Source organism: Magnolia sinica, chromosome 14 (genome assembly GCF_029962835.1).
Source record: "Magnolia sinica isolate HGM2019 chromosome 14, MsV1, whole genome shotgun sequence".
Taxonomy (NCBI): Eukaryota; Viridiplantae; Streptophyta; class Magnoliopsida; order Magnoliales; family Magnoliaceae; genus Magnolia; species Magnolia sinica.
The window spans coordinates 18570359-18584957 of record NC_080586.1 but is presented as its reverse complement, the minus strand read 5'-3'; positions in this window follow the sequence as shown (position 1 = coordinate 18584957).

Below are 14599 nucleotides of genomic sequence, written 5' to 3'. Positions count from 1 at the left end.
ATGGGGTCCACCACAAGGGACTTCTATCCAAACCAGTCTCATACTTAAATTTGAATAGTCGTACTCAATGTGGCAAACTCCTGATCTCAAGTTAGTCGCGCGCCCAACCGAAATCCTAGTCATGCGAAGGTACACGTAACAAATAGTTACGCACCACCAGCCCGAGTGGATAGTGAATGAATGGATATGCAATTCCTACTCAATAAGTCCACATATCAGTACGGTTGCTCTCTGAAAAATCATCGGGGTCTATTACACTCCAAATCAGATTGCCGCCCCATCCCACGCAACAAGGTGAGTGAAAGAGACCTCACTATCCGCCTGCAATATCGGGCCCGGCTCGTCGATAGCGGACCCATTCCTCGAGCTGGTCAGACTCAACCTAGCATTGTCTCTCCTCTCGGGCAAGTAAGGTCATACCCTTTTCCAACCGACCACAACACAGTGGGAGACTCGGCGTAATGGTATACGGCCCTCATGCGCTCATGCATCCACTCGGTGTAGACGTTGGAGCAACCTTTGGAACCAAGAGGGTTCTGGGACTTTCACCCAAGGATATCTATAGCACCCCATGTAAAATAGATTTTCGATGTCCCATCTGGCCATCCATGAAATACCTGTGGAGGCTACAGTCCTGATGTCACTAGGGCGTATGGTGGTCATGTCACATAAATGCGAGATGCATGAGTCACACAGTCCAATCATGCATCAATCTTGTGCATGTTATGCTTTCATGTGGGGCAACTCCACCTATCGGTAGCCCTATGAACAACCTACCCTATGGCATATGCAATGGTTAATCACATCTCATAACAAACATGCAGATGATGCGTATGGGCATGTATTATGATGCTATGCTGTCACATACTCATAATCGGTATCAATAACCGGCATCAACAATCGGCCTCGACAATGTGGACATTTAACCAACATTGCCCCCAAGGAATGACCACATAGAGCCAAACATATAATGGGCCCACAGCCTCACATAAAGGCCTAATATACAACACGACGCTACTCAAGGGCCACATATACACAACAGGTGGACCCTGCTCATGGGCCTAATACATATCACAATGGGCCTTGCCCATAGGCCTTGAATACATCATAATGAGTCTTACCGATGGGCCATGAATACATCACAATGGGCCTTGCCCATGGGCCTCAAATACATGACATGTGGGCCCTACACATGGGTCTTGAATACATCAAATAGGTCATGCATCATGGGCCTAATACGTGTCACAATAGGCCTCAACTATGGGTCATATGTACATCATATAGGTCACGACAATCGGCCTTGGCAATCGAAATTGGCCTCGACAATCGAGGTGAGCCTCAACAATCAGAATCGACACTCGGAATCGGCCTCGATACTCGGCCTCGACAATCGGAATCAGCCTACACAATCGGCCTCGACAAATCAGAACCGGCCTCGATAATCATAATCAGAATCGGAATTGGCCTCGACAATCAGAATCGACAAATCGACCAAGTCAATCGGAATCAGCAATCGGCCACGACAATCGGAATCGATCGATAGTCAAAATCGACAAATCGGTCACGACAATCGGAGTTGGCAATCGGTCACGACAATCGGAATCGATCAATAATCAGAATTGACAAATCGGTCACGACAATCAGACTCGATCGATAATCGGCCACGACAATCGGGATCGATCAATAATCGGAGTCGGCAAATCGGTCATGACAATCGGATCGATCGATAATCAGAATTAGCAAATTAGTCATTATTTGGGTTAACCCATGAAGAGAATGGGCTTAATAAGGCCTAAGGGAAGGTCACAATGAGGACAACTAACCATTATTGTCCATCAATGTGGACGTCAAACCATCATTGCTCCCAAGGCATGACCATCAAAAACATCATCACATACATCATGGTGGAATCACACAATGCAATAGACCTCATATACATACCATTGGGCCTCGACCCATGGGCCTCAAATACATCAAATGGACCTCATCATATGGTCCTCATACACATCAAGGTGGGCCTCAATAACGAGCCTTGAATACATCACAATGTGTCTCAACCCACGGGCCTTTATACATCACAATGGGCCTCAACCCATGGCCCCCAAATATCACAATGGGCCTCAACCCACGGGCCCTAATACATCATAATGAGTCATATCAACGGGCCGAATCAAATGACTTTATGTATATCAATCGGGCCCACCGTTATGTATTTTTTTTGAGATCCAACCTATTCATAAGTTAACATAGAGGTAGATGAAGTGAAAGCAAAATATACGCTTAATTGGAAGCTAATGTGGCTCCTAAGAAGTTTGAACGGTGGATGTCACTGTCCCCACTATTTTCAATGGTGGGGTCCACTTGAGCCTTAGATCTGACTCATTCTTAGTCTCCAACCATAAAATGATCTCTGAAAATGGTTGGAAGTTTAGGATATAACCCATGCATCATGGTAGGTCCCATAAGGATGGACGGCATAGATGAAGTACACACCTCATGGTGGAGTCCACACTAATGGAAGGTGTGGATTACAAAACATACATCAGTGGTCCCACGTGGGGCCCACCATAACATGTATCTACCATCCAATCTATTTAATAAGGTCACATAGACCAAAAATAAATAATAAATAATATTATATTTATCCAAAACTTGTGGAACCAGGGAGATTCTAATGGCAAACGTTCAATCCTCCACTGCTTTTTGCTGTGTGGTCCACTTGATAGGCAGATCTACCTCATTAGTCTCAAGCCTTAAGGCTAGCCCGCCATTTGGATGGACGGCTTGGATGTAACCCATACATCATACATCAAGAGTGGGGTCCACTGATCGTCCAACAACCCAGGAAATGACTGGATGGCATAGATAAAACACATACGCCATTGGTGGTTCCCACCGTCCACAGCCGTGAACTTTATTAATATTCTAAAACTTCTGTGACCCAAAAAAGGGCTTCAATGGCAGACGTTCATCCACAATGTTTCCTGTGATGTGGGCCACCCGAGCTCCAACTATGGCTCATTCTTGGGGTGGCTCACTTCCCTGAGGTGGCCTACAAAATGAGGGGTGTGGATACTCAAAACGCATCACAGCGGGGCCCATGTATGGGACCCACGTCCTTGCTGTCCGCCCGCTAAAATGCAGCATCGTTCCGCTGCTGCTGCGTCAGGTGTTGCCTGCTTATATATATATATATATAAAATGTGTTTTCTCAAGGTTTTTCATACGTGGGGCCTGCATCAGCAAAATCCACCCTAGCCATTGGATTTCATGGCTCACGACAGTCCAAACAAGCCCAATATTCAAGGTATTTTGGCGTATCACAACATCAAGGTGAATTTCAATGGTAGATACACTGTTTGCTATACTATGGCCCGCTAGAAAATTGAATCGGCCTCACTTTTCGGCTCAACGCCAACGGTGGAGACCCTTTCTCCACCAAAATGTACGGTCTAGATGACCCTATTTATGCAAGGAAGATAAACATCATGATGGGGTCCATGGAGAATGGCCCCATCATGGAATGATCATGAGGATCAAGGAGGGTCATCAGTCACACCTTAGGGTCCAAAGTGAGATTCATACCATCGATCGGTAGGCCTCACTTAGCCCATCATAAAAACATGAAAACTAACCTATAGAAGCACCCACCGTTTGATCTTCTTGGTCCGTTGGAAAGCCGATCTCCTTGTACTTCACTTTGATGGAAGGTGATGAAAGGTGAATGGCTAGGATGAATGAGTTTGGGGTGGAAAGTGGGCCACACACATGCACTTGCTCTCTTGAAAAACCATGGACGTCCACTCCTCTCTCTTTGCTTGGTTACTTGGAAAATGTGAAGAGAAAGAGAGAGAGAGAGAGAGAGAGAGAGAGAGGGTTGTAAGGAGTGATGGATGTGAGGTGAGTGATGGGTGAGGTGAGAGATTGGTTGACTTTTGGGGTTGCTTGACTTGTGGAGAAAGAAAGCATGGGTTGCTCTTGTACTTGACATGAGGTGATTGATTGATTGATTTGAGTGATTGATTGATGAGACATATTGTAGAGATTCTCTTGCGATCGCAAACACGCGGCGTTTTCTTCAAAATAAATGTCGGGCCACATCTCCCTGCCAGGGTATCGGATCGGTATGCAAGATACGGCGTTGGAACCCCGTCGACGGTGCGGTCGCAATGGTACAAGTCTCAGATTAAGCCGACTTAAATCTACCAGATACGACTTAGGGTCATGCGTAAATGTCGATTATCGATCGCGGATTGCTGGACTTCGAAGGGAAGGATCGCGGGAGTCGACGGAACAGTACGGACTAGGATATGGGTCTTACAGAGATTGTCTCACCCATGTGTGGCATATGCATGTGTGCATGGCATGTGTTGTGTACATGTGTGGAATGGAGTATATGGCACCATGTGCACATGATACAACAACAATTCTTCGCGGCATATCTCACTAACGAAGTGTCGTACAGATGCACGGGTGATACCTATGCGATTGCGGCGATAGGGAGGTCGATATGAAATAGGTTTTGAGGTCTTGAGGTTCCGGTCAGTCGGGTATGCACTATGCATGACTAGTCCAAGTTTGGCAAAAGGCGTCGATCGTCATGCACATAGGCTTAGAAAATGGTACGGAATGGACGGGGTCTTACAGTTAGTAAGAATTGAGTATGTTTTATTTTCATAGATATTGAAGAGATCTCATTTGATAAACTTTTGATGATTTTGATATAAAGTTTATTTTTGCTTCTCTCTAAGTATGCGTAATCTATTCTTAAGTAAGTAAAACTACAGTTGTGTCTCATTGGAGACATTTGGAAGCTTCAGAACCTCTTAAGGATAGGCACGCATCATCACATTACTTGTGTAATCTTTATACCACACTTCTTATTTCCTAATATATGTCATTAAAATTAATAATATTTATGACCATGCTTAGTCTTACTTCGCTTAGATTAAATGTTATGATGACTACCGCAATCCAATATTGGCAGTCTTGATAGACGAGATTGTAATAGTATTGCTTGTATTATCCAACAATTGTATTTGTTAACCATTTGAATGTTTCTTCAAATCAAAATATATTTTTCAAAATGTTTTAAAAAATAATAATTAATCATCGATATTGATCAATGTGGCCCAAGTGGGAGAATGTAAGAACTTTATAAGGTGAGCCTTATTGATCAACGGTCTGGATTGTCCTAAGAGTTGGATAATGTGATCGGGTGTACCACTGGACCCCACTAAGTTGTGATGCATTCAGAAATTCGTGTAAGGGGTGGTGCATTACTATTGTGATAAGCTCACAATATCTTAAAGGAACTAGGAACTAGGATTGCCAATTCATGTGGAGCCTTTCAGGGAGAGGAGTTTTGATGGGTTTCAAACTCCTCTGCCGTCACAGGTATAAAATAGGGTTGGGTCCCCAATCCAACACCATCGATAGAAGTAGCAATCTTATCAGAGCTTCTCTAAGGGTGTAAGGAGAGGAAGACTCCGGCATCCGGCCTACAGCAGCACTAACATCCCAACAAGGTATGCTATTTCATTCATCTAATCTTTATACTCAATACACAGCAAAGTCCTTTGACAAAACTGCATAAAAATCTTACATCAATATGATTTTAAAAAAAACCTTTGGTAGGTCATGGTAAACAAAAATAGTTTCCTCTCTTAATTTACCTTAATCTTTACTATGGCCCACTAGAATTTTGAATGAAGCTGAAAGTTGGTCTCTTGAGGTTTCAAGGAGTGTTACGTTACATAGATTGTTCAGATTTTATGGCCATGACACGTGTGCTACTCATCAAAGAAGGGGTGCACCGGTGCTCACTTAAGAAGTTGCATAATGGCAAGCCTCTCTCTCTATATTCTTTTATCTTTGGCATGACCCACCAGAATTTTGAATCAGGTTTCCCAAGGGATTACAAAGGGTGATGCATCACATGGACCATTCCGATTTTGTAGCCATGACATGTGCTGCTCACCCATGAGAACTGTTTTGAGAACTCATCTCACATGATGTGAGTCTAAAATCTGAATGGTCCATGTGATGCAGCGCCTCATAAAACCCCTCGGGCCCAACTTTCACCTTCATCCAAAACTTTGATGAGCTATAACAAAAGGAGAGATAAATCAAAAGAGAATTGTTTCGGTTTGCCATGACCCACTAGAGTTTTGGATCAAAGTAAAAGCTGGGCCCAGAGGATTTTATGGGGTGCTACATCACATGGACCGTTCAGATTTTGGGCTCACATCACGTAAGATAAGTCCTCATAAAGTTCTCACGAATTGTCGTGGGAACTAGTAGGGGTGATACATATACTAGCATGGGTGACACACACACACACACACACACACACACACACACACACACACACACACACACACACATAGGGAAAAGGTACTATGCGCTCGACCTCACGATAAGCTCCCGTGAGGTCGAGCTGTGTGGGCCCCACCGTGATGCATGTTGACCATCAACACCGTGCATTTGATGGGTCCCCTTTAAATTATGGGATATCCCAAAAATCAGCCATATACGAACTCAGGTGGACCATACCATCTAAAATCATGTGAAGACACCGTTAAAACATATAAAAGCACTTGGTGGGGCCCACCTGAGTTTTGAATGCTGCTGAAACTTGGTCTGAACCCTCATCCAAGTGGGACACACATAATGGATGGTCTGGATTTGCAAACCACATCTCGGTGGGCCCAAAAAATGATTATGAATGTTTTAATGGTGCACGGCCCCTCTCCACTTTTGTATGTGGTGTGGCCCACACAAGTCACGGATTGACTTGATTTTTGAGACCTAGGCCCATGATGGAATGGTGCATCTGACTGATGGGGTAGATGTTCGAAACGCATCACGGTGGGGCCCACACAGCTCGACCTCATGGGACGGACTCGTGAGGTCGAGCGCATAGTACCTTTTCCCATATATATATATATATATATATATATAGAGAGAGAGAGAGAGAGAGAGAGAGAGAGAGAGAGAGAGAGAGAGAGAGAGAGAGAGAGAGAGAGAGAGAGAGAGAGAGAGAGAGTGCACGAGTTCTCACCTAAGAAGGTGCGTAGATGATCATTTCTCTCGCTCTACACACACATGCATGGTCCACATGATGCGGTGCCCCTTGAAACCGCACAAACCCATTTTTCAGCCTGATCCAAAACTCTAGTGGGCCATAGAAAGGAAAAATGTAAATCAAGGGAGGGAATTGTTTCCTTTTGCTATGCTCCACCAGAGTTTTGTACCTGACTGAAAGTTGGGCCCATAGGGTTTCAAGGGATGCAGCATCACGTGGACCGTTCAAATTTTGCGTCCATAACACGTGCAAAGGTGCACACACGTACTCACGTAAGGAGGTGCACATATCAGCATTCCTCTCTCTGTATATATATCGGTTTGAATATGGGCCAACGGCCAAGTCTAGCCAGGGCATGTTCGCAGTGGAAGCCAGTACATCAACGGCCCAAATGTTGCACGCGTGAACCAGATCGCGCATGTGGAGGCGTGAAGCTCTTTTTTAATCTGCGATCTCCCTGTATAGCACATACGTATGGGATCTGCACGTTGGTCTGCCCAACCATCCGACGAAGAACACTGGATGGTTATAAGATCTAGACCATCGATCTTGATTTCCTCTTGATGAGCAGCTCAGGTCATTCAGACGTGTCGCAGGTTTCCTCGCGACCATTTTAGGCGCGGCTCCGGGCCTCATACAAAATGGTGCGGAAGCCAATTGCGTATTGAGTAAACTGTGGGCCTACCGTGGATGTATGTGTCTTATCCATATTATACATCCGTTTTTTCCTATCATTTTAGGCACGACCCTAAAATTTAATCATATCCAAAGCTCAAGTGGATCACACCATACGAAACGGTGGGAAGAATGATATCCACCGTTGAAACCTTCCTAGGGCCTGTTTATTTTTCATTCAACCTGTTCATAAGGTATTACAGACAAGGATGCAGAGAAAACATAAATACCAACTTGATTCAAAACTTCTGTAACCCTCAAAAAGTTTTCAACCGTAGGCAATCAATTTACATGATCCAGATAAAATGGATGGACCAGATAACATTTATAAATCACGGTTGGCCCCACAAATTAAGCAGCATGCTTAAGCCTCAATCCACTTCCACATAATGCGGCCATCAGCCGAAGGCTTACCTTGATGTATACACTGTATATATTTATGTTGTCTCTGTTTTTTGAGCTCATTTTAGGACACGATGAAAGCATGTCCAAATCTAAGGTAAACTGTATCATAGGTGATTGAATGCCCACCATTGAAATTTCCTAGGACCTATTATGATGCCCAACACAATTTTATTTACCATCAACCTGTTGATATGGTTACTAAGACTTAGATAAAGAGAAAAAACTAAATATCAGCTTGATGCAAAACTTATATGGCCCACCAAAATTTATAATTGTAAATCATTAGTTTTCCTGTGCTGTGGTCCACCTGAGATTGTAATCTGCTTAATTTTTGGGCTTACACCATGGAAGCAGATTAGCTACTGCCAGGTTGAGTATGGAGACGGGAAACATGATACAAAGTTATGTCATTAAGTTTGTGATCCTACCAGGATGTATGTTTTGTATCCACACTGTCCATCGATTTAGAGAGACCATTTAAGGAAATGAGCCAAAGAATGAGTCAGATCCAAAGTTCCAGTTGATCACTTTAGAAAGCAATAGAGATAATAACGCTCCTCACCATTAAAAACTTTCAAGGGACACAAAAGTTTTCGATCAAGATGATATTTATGTTTTCCCTTATTTAATGTCTATGTTAACTTACGAATAAGTTGGATATCAACTAAGCATCACGGTGGACCTTAGAAAGGTTTCAACGTTGGGCATCACTCTCTCCACTGTTTTCTATGGTGGGGTCCACTATAGATTAGGATCTGCCTCATTCTTTGACTCATAACCTAAAATGATCTCTTCAAATGGATAGACGGTGTGGATACAAAACATACATCATATTGTGGCCCACAGAACTTGGTGACGTCACTTCAGTAGCCAATCTTGCTACACAACCTGTAAGTAGCTAATCCGCGTCCTCCCACCATAAAGTTAGCTGGAAAAACGGATGGACAGCATGGATATACAATAAATATATTAAGGTAGGCCCATTATCAGGCCCGCACCTAATCCACTCCCGTTTACTAATGCATTGCAAGTAGATTTCATGATTTGGAAATGCGAGAATTATCTAGTACTTATAAACCAAATGGCGTCGTTTTCGACGTATCAACATTCGTCTCAAACCACTAACCACCATCGTATATAACCATATCCAAAAGGTCGGCTGCTAATTTAAATAGTTACCGATAGAACAAAATACTTGCATACCCACACGCGCCAGTGTTGCACCCGTGTCAGATCTCATCTGGTGGGCCCCTGTGTATGATTTGTGGCCGTCCAACCATCCGCTGAGCCATACGCGTACGAACAAACCGACGGTTAAAAACGTTACCGTAGTCCACTCCTAGCATTTGACAGGAGACCAACAATCTTAGCTCACGAACTGCTCCTGAATAATCTAGTGCTGAGTATCGGTATTTAAGCAAGGTAGGTATCAAGCACTTATCTCAGCGCACATCCGCATTTGTAGGGGATTTGGACAGTTCATCTGTTGGGCCCTACCATGGTGGACCATTTTCACAAAACCATGCCCGTCAAATGATACGCTCTTGGAAGACTTTTCGCCAGTTGAATATCATCCATTGGACGGACTTTCTTAAAACTAAAGATAGCCTTTGTCCTGTGTCTTTTTGCAATCAACGGTGAGATTGGTAGGATAGACCGGATCATTTTAGGAAATGGAAATTTGAACCGTGGGACCTTGGCCCACCTGTTTCAATCACTGAGTGTGGAGCCGATTCAAGCTAAAAGTTTCACATTGAATAAGCCTGGGAGAAGATGTTCACAAATTTTCATAGTAATGACCACTGATTCAATGTTGTTCTTGAACGGCTAGGATTGGTGCACCAAAAAAAAAAAGGGCAGCCCGGGCCATTTAAGGTAGAATTAAAAGAAAATGGGGTGAGAGAGTGATTGGATTGAACATGAGCTACAACTTCCAAATGTCATAGTCATAGCCAATGGTTATTAGATTCACTATTATCTATTTGATTATCATCAAAGTTATGTTAAGATAGAACTTTTTGAAGCATTTCTGTCCAACTTAAGGTGTCTGGACAAGGTTAAATTAATAATTTATTTTTTTAATTATTTGTATTTTGTCAAATAACCTGTTTGGACAAACATGTGGGGCTCCGGCATATATTAGGAACATTGGCATGTGTAGACATATGGCGTATATATGAACTAATGAACTTACATGTGACACATGAATTACTAAAAGGTCCATGATACCATATGCTTTTGAACATGTATAGTTGCACATGCAGCAAATGTAGCATATGCATGATATGTACACATGAGTATTGCATGTGTCACAAATAAAGCTTTTGAAGGTTGAATGTGGCATATGTGTGGTGGTTGAACACAAGTGGTCTCACTTATTTTATATTCAATTGTACAACTTATGTGCAATTGTAACATATGCTAAGAATGCATACAACGATTGCTACTATATAAATTTTATGAAAAATAAGCTAAAATTAATTTATGTTTGGATTGTTTAATCCATAATAACAATTAATTTTTTGGACAACTATATGTTTTTTTATATATTAAAAATAGTGTCATGTTCGAGTAATTATTGTAGACAAACCATGGACACATGCCCTTATTTGAATATGAATGTCGGAATGAAACTTTTTCACTAATCAAATTGTCTTTTAAGTAAATTGGCCTGAGAGATTTCTATAAAGGGACCTTTCTTATAGTTAAATATGTATTTTTTTTAACCTTATTATTTTTAGTTAGTTATCTTATTGCTATTTTAATCTATTTTAGGATTTACGAGCTTATTCTCATATAAAAGTATTTGTTTCAACTAATTAAAAGTAGTTTATGATATAGACATTTAAGCATTTATAATTTTAAACACGATATAAATAACCTTTTCCATGTAAGTCCATTAAACATGATATAAATAATAATTTTCATTTAATAATATCAATATTTATTCTTGTTTCAGAACCTCCTTTTAGATTCAAATACCATTATAGGGAAGAGAATGGTTTCGTCTTTTTTTCTTCTTCTTCTCTATGCACCTACTGTACCATATTCTAGTTCTCTAAGCTCTCATTAAAAAATTGATTATCAAATAATTAGATTGATAGACATTTACTAGATGGTTAAAATGAAATTTATGTGTCATATTTAATTGAACAAGTATCCATTGATATGATGTTATTATAATAAAATAATATGATTTTGGAATTGTAGCTCGTAGGTGGAAGCGGATTGCTTCAGTCCCTATCTGGATGATAATCCATCCGGGCAGGCTCTATGAGGCCCCCTGCAATGTATGGGTTTTATTTATGCCATCCATCCATTTTTTAGATCATTTTAAGACATGACCCCAAAAATTAATGAGGCAGATCCAAGGCTTAAGTGGACCACATAGTGGGGATTGAACTCCCACAATTAAAAACTTCTCGTGGGCGGTAAAAGTTTTCGATCAAACTGATATTTGTGTTTTCTATTCATCCAAGTCTATATGTAACGCCCTGAAAATTGGGGGCCGCGCATACACTCGACTCCCAAGTTCCCGGGTATCATTTATGCTAATGTTTACTAATTTGCGTTTAATCAAGTTTAATTGCGTAGCATGAAATTTCTTGGAACATGAAACATAATCACAACTGGTCTACTGAAATGAAAGATGTCAATATACACGGGTTCAAAAGAATATAAATGGGTCGCACAAGGCGTTGCCCAACAAAATCACAAAAAGAATATCATGTCCAAAACAATAGAGCTGAGTCCACTACTCAGCGATCCAAATCCCATCTAATGGGCCGACGGGGAACCGTCCATCAGCTGGAAATAGGACTGCTCGTCCTCCTCCTCATGGCTCGCGCCGCCAAGCTCCTCATACTCTGCATCACCTGTGTCTATGGAAGAGTCTAATTGTTGTTTTAAAACACCGTCCCAGAGTGGGAGTGAGTGATCAACTCAGTGGGTGTTATTAGTCTTAAGTTGTAACAAACATCAGTTATATTATGAATTTAATGAAAAACAATCATTCATAAACAACTAACTAATCTTATTAATGCGCATGCATGACGGATGATATGATGCATGCCTTCGCCACAACACTCTATCGAGCGACTCTATCTAACGATCGCATATGACCAACACTCCCTCAGAGCGACCTTAACTGCCGAGTCGCCACCTTAACTAGTGCGATGCAATGTGATCGTGTTAGCCAAGTTCTTAGTTAAGTCCATTCATCAAGCAGGTTGGGGAATCTGATACACCCCACATATCAATGCCTCAACTAGTTGCGATGCCAAGACTCCTCAACGCGCGAGGCCAGTGCACTGCGATCCATGATCCCGTCGGGTTCCCCATCCCCGACTTCAAGCACATGGGGAGTGCTGAGAACTGGGATCACTCGCGGTCACTAAGGGGAGGTTCGTCACCCCAGCATAGGCCGACAGCTCGAACACAGTGTCCCATTCCACCATGCTCGGCCCACGAGACAGTGGATCGGCTTCAGGTGGTTATCGATGTGCTACAACGGTGGTAGGGTGTGTCAGGTTCCATACATGTATGAGTAAACATGGTTAAACAAACAAGGTTGGTCAGCTAGTAGACTAGACCGTATGAGTTCAGGCAAGTACATGGTGGAACGACATCGAGTACGAGCGACCCATGTAGTCTTACTATCGCCCACATGCACTCGCCCAAATCCATAGGTTTAGCCTTAAGACGGTCCTACCAACGGAGCCGCGTGCCTTCGCTCTTCTCGTATTCTTGACCAATCCAAGGGTTTGGGTGGTCATTCATAACATGTCAACTAACAGGGTTATCAACTAGCATAAACAACATCATATTCTCATACTCCTCAACATACAATTCAGAATCTTCTAGCAAAGAGACTAACAATATCACGAATGAAGGTGCATGTGGGTTGTGTGGGTTGGTGAGTTAAGCACCTCGTACATCTCATAGAGCCAATTTGCACAAGGATTAATAAGGCATACATGCTATAGGGCAACATCATGCGAAGAAAACCAAACAAAACATAAACATGAGATCATCAATTCGTACCAAATCATGTGAGAGGTAAGAACAACATCGTATGAGAAAATCAACATAAATTACAATTCCATACAATTCCAAACAGCCCAACAATTCGTAGGTTTTTCCCTAGATTCTTCAAATGCATCATCCAAATAAACAAAATCATTGAACTCATGCTACAATTGGTGTTAGGCCACCTAAGGTTAATAGTCCGCACCTATGAATCGTTGAGAGTTCTAGGAAACGATCTAGGGTTGCCAAACTCGCGGTGGATTTGTAAAGATCTTGAGTCAAATGAACTTTGCATGTTAGGATTACATGCAACATCTAGCTCAAAACAAGGGATCTCAAGGAGATGGGTGTTTACCTCTCCAATCAGTTAGAATTCAGATTTTGAGTGGTGGGTGTGGGATCTCTTGAGGAAGAAGGAAGGAGTTGCAAGGAACGACTTCTCTTGGGCCCTACCTTCAACTACGGCCCACTTTCTCTCCCTTCTTCACTCTCCCTTCCTCTCTTCTTCCTTTCTTCTTTCTCCCCTTTTTCTCTTCTCTTTCTTTTTTCTAGGGTAAAATCGTATGGGGAGAGGGGGTGCCAAAATGGGGCTCTTTTATAATGTCAGATTTGATGTAAATGGCCCCAAGGGCTAGGTTTTTACCATACTAGACATATGGGAGGGTCTTTCTAAGCTCTAGGGCCTACTATGGGGTGTACATATTGATATACACCATAGGATAATTAGCTCTAATGATGATCTACGTATGTATATGATCGACCTGTCATTTGGATGCGCCGATCGACCGATATGATTAGAAGTCTGTTCAACGGTCACCGATAGTCGATCGGGGCCGCGGCTATACAGATATGAGCAGGGAAATATCCTTACTCCATGTGTAAAGTTTGGTCGTAAACCGACGGTTCGAAATCCTCAACTTTGCATAAGAGTGGATGACCCGATTCACTTAAGTTTCAGTTCATTCTTTTAGGGTATTTGCATTTCTCATGAACTCGTCCTTTAGCTCAAGTTGAGCGGTTCTGGACCATACCCAGGTCCGACTCCTGCGATGGACGTCAAGCCTAGTAAGACAGATATTACTCTATAGTTTTGGAACTAATGGCCCACTAACGAGCGGTCTATGTTCATAATGTGGCTTATTTATAACTAGTGAAAGTGGAGATTTGATCATGATTATTCTAAACCGTCGGTTTTAAGCTAAAAGAGTAACGGGGTTGATCTAGTTTATTATTCAAGATCTGGGCCTTATCTGACTCGGCCCCGGTTAGATCTCTAATTTAGTCATGATTATCTTGATTAGTTAGCGATGAGTCGGTTAGATTTGGGTCTTATGTGAGTAAATCATGGGGTTACACCTGATGTTCAAGTGATCGGGTGGATTCGTTGGCTTCCTACGGTTAATT